Source organism: Gavialis gangeticus, unplaced genomic scaffold (assembly GCF_001723915.1).
Source record: "Gavialis gangeticus isolate Ggan-Ray unplaced genomic scaffold, GavGan_comp1, whole genome shotgun sequence".
NCBI classification, from domain to species: Eukaryota; Metazoa; Chordata; order Crocodylia; family Gavialidae; genus Gavialis; species Gavialis gangeticus.
This window is the reverse complement of record NW_017729022.1, coordinates 55,010,020-55,013,659: the sequence shown is the minus strand read 5'-3', so window position 1 is coordinate 55,013,659 and position 3,640 is coordinate 55,010,020. Positions and strand designations below refer to the sequence as shown.

At 47.5% G+C, this 3,640-nt stretch overlaps 1 protein-coding gene across 8 annotated transcripts in view; it reads right to left on the bottom strand.

Moving 5' to 3' along the window:
• Positions 1-3,640, bottom strand: part of ANKS1B (ankyrin repeat and sterile alpha motif domain containing 1B) — a 1,095,863-nt gene that overhangs the window by 826,968 nt on the left and 265,255 nt on the right. The window lies entirely within an intron of this gene.

The window sequence follows — 3,640 nt, the reverse complement described above, 5'->3', positions numbered from 1 at the left end:
GTGCAACTAAGGCCAGGCTGGGCCATGCAGTGAAGGGACCCCCCTGCCTGCACCCCCCCCCCACTGCATCTACCCCACCATCCCCACCTGCACCCAGCTTCATGTACAGTCCTGGCAAAATGGCCACCAGCAGCCAGGCCCACATAGAACAGGGTACAATACAGCACACCAAGTAGCAGTCCCACCCACCCACCTGCCCACCATGATGAACCACTCCCACCAATTGCTACACCAGGGAAGTCGGTGGTGGCTACCCCGAGATGAGCCCTTTCCTACCCCCCACGGCTGGCATGGACTAGTGGTACCATGGTGATAGCAGCTTATCACAGTGGGCGGGCAGGCAGGCAGGACTGATACTCAGCATGCTGCATCACACTCTGTCCCAAGTCAGCCTGGCTTCTGGCGGCCATGGTTCCAGGACTGCACAGCTGAAGTGCCAACAAGAAGCTTGGTGGGGGGCATAGATGTGGGGTGGGGATGGAGTCTGCATGCTGTGTGACCTGGTCTAGCCCCAACAGCAGCAGAGTGGAGCAGTGCAGGGTGCAGCCCTCCCTCCTCAGGCTCCCAGTGGTGGCCAGGGGGCCAGACAGGATCAACTGGTGGGCAGATATAACCCACGGACCATATTTTTCCCACCCCTGGTTTAAACCCTCTGCAAATAAGAATGGATAACTACATGCAAAGCAAATAAATAGGTCAAAATTTAGGTCTGTGATCACTTAGGTCCGTGATCAAAAGTAAGTCCATGATCATTTACCAGTGCCCGTTTTGCTGGGAACAATGCAGGACTTACGGTTCCCATAAAAGGTAGGTCTCTTTCAGCTTCCCCCCACTGACCATATCTTGATGCTAATTCAATGAGCAGGTCACTGGAGAACAGTGAGCCTTGCTCACAGAAGCACAGCAACTTTTGACAACTGAGCCAACCTTTGCCTGAGCCTTTTCTGGATCCATTTGTAAGCAGCATCCTATGCCATCTTAACAGCTAACCTATTCCTTATAAAATCCTTCTGGTTTGTTATTCATCTTTTCAGGACTCATTCTAGTCTATTCCCTGTATATAGTTTCTCCTGGGATTTCCCCAGCATAAGCTTTTCCATGGAGGCCTTTATAGTCCTAATAACCTGTTACTAAATCAATTTTCTTCTGGTCTTTTTGGTCTTAATCTAGTTCTTATAACTCCAGCGTTTCCCCAAACCTACTAACAGCATCTGCTTCCTGGATCTGGCCTTTCTGTGAAGGAGTTCTCTACTATACTACTAATGGAGGATTTCTGTCCTTTACTGCGGGGGGGAGGGGGGATCTTCCCTTTTATCCTTGTAAGTGTAGAGCAGCCTGTGGTGTGAGTTTGCAATGTTCCTCTTAAAGCACGGGTGGGCAAAATGGCAGATCCAGGTGGCAGCCAGACTCCATTTCCCAGCAGCCCCTGGCCACATGGCTGGGGCTGGTCTCCATGGAGACCCCAGCCACAGCTGCTCTGCGAAAGTGCAAGGCTGGGGTTGCCATGGAGACTGGCCCCAACCACACTGGCAGGGCACTGGCAGAAAACAGCAGGAGGATGCTCTGGAGCCCTGGGATCTTGCAGCGGGGACAGCTTGGTTGGGGGCCAGGGCAGAGATGCGATCTGCAGCCTGCACACTCTGGGCAGGGACGTGCAGGCAGCAGATCATGGCTATGCCCTGTTTCCTTGTAGCAGTGACGGCCTGGTCTGGAGCAGGGGCAGAGCTGCAATCGGCTTCCTGCATGCCCCTACCCTGAGTATGCACGCTGCAGATCACAGCTCTGCCTTCACCCCAGGCCAAGCTGCCTCCACCACAAATTCCCAGGGCTCTGAAGCAGCCATTTGCCCTACTCTGCTGTGCACCCTGCCAGCACAGTTGGAGCTAGTCTCTGTGGCAACCCCAGCCTTGTGCTGTCACAGCACAGCTGTGGCTGGGGTCTCCATGGAGACCAGCCTCAGTCATGCAAGCAGGGACTGCTGGGAAATGAAGTCCACTGCTGGATGGATCTCGTCCATGGGCCAGACTTTGCCCGTTCCTGTCTTAAAGGGACCTGCCCCTTTTCCCCTTCCTCCCTTGTAATTGGTACTAAAGGAAGCACTGTTATATACCCTATCCAATGATCAAAATTAGATAGGCCTTTTGAACAAGGAGCAAAGATTTCTAACACCTTCTGATACTAGGAAGAATGAAAAACTAATTTGCAATCCTGTAGACCAGTAGTGCCCAACTTTTTTCCACAGCTGGCTGTATGGGCAGTGTACAAAGCAGACTGCAGAATCCCTGAAGCCAGACTGAACCCTGCCACCACTGGCCCCAAGTTCCCGTTTGAGCCCATGACTCAGATATGGCCCACAAATGGACCTGGCACTGCCCATCTGGCTTGCAGGGTGAAACAGCTGCACACCACTTTTCTAAATAAAATATATAAGGGATCCATAGAATTAAGGAAGTGAATTCTTTAACATAACTTCATGGAAGAGGCATAATAAAATAGATTCATTTGAATTATGTTAGAAGCTATGATCATGTAATCACTACAGTAATAACACAGGACAAAAAAATTAAATGTTAATTCAATGTGGATTAATATGAAATATATACAACTGACATAAAAGGAAAAGAGTTTACTTTTTATGTAACACATGCAAGAATGAAATTTTGACAGCTCAGGATCATGTGACTGTGAATTAAATTCTATGACCACAGTGACAGAAAATGGAGAATATTTTTAGTCATAATATTATAGACTGCCTAGTAAAGGAATAAAGGACAAAAATATGTACCACAAAGGTCAGTAGATAGGAATTCAGAACAAATTAATTGATACTCTTCAATGATCTCAACTATTTAGATATTTGTTGAAGGGAATACTTAGGGAAGCATAAGTCCTGCATAAACATTTATTGTTTCAAAAAGGAAATTCTATACAAGTGATGAACACAAGGATAAGAGTCACTCTTTTAAGACTACCACCATCAGAAAGGAAACAGAAACACACAAAGGTAGTTGTAAATCACTAGATAAGGAATCATGAATTAACTGAGTTCAACGTTAACAAAAGTAAAACTTATCGTGCAATCTAAGCAGAAATGCTAATCCTTAAAAGATCAATATTACTGACAAGCAAACTTTTTTACTAGCACATTTTTACTGACATACATTTTATACAATGTAAATGTAAGACTTCTGCCAGGCCCTACCCTTCTGCCAGGCCCCAGTTATAAGGGTTGGGTTTAAATTTAGGGGTTTAACAACAACCAGAGTGAAAAGTAAAAAAGTTTGGTTGTCAGCAAAGGTTTGCAGTTTTGCAGTAAAAAAAATTCTTAGGTTGACAACCCTACTTGACTTCAAAGCCCCCTATTCACTTCCATACCCTGATGCCCTCAAGTGCACGCTCCACCATCATATACCCCCCAGGTCACCCCCCCCAGCCTTACCCCCACTGGCCCCAACCCCCTTATCCTAGCACAAGCTCCTAGATGCACAGCTGCAACCCAGCAGTATTACAGTAGCCAGTGGGACTCAGCAACAGCATATATATGCAGGGGAAGGGTGTACAAATCCATGAGAGAAGGCTCCCTGTAGGGTGCAGCAGTCTTATTCAGACACCAAGTGGTTCTGCTGTCCTCCATTGGTGT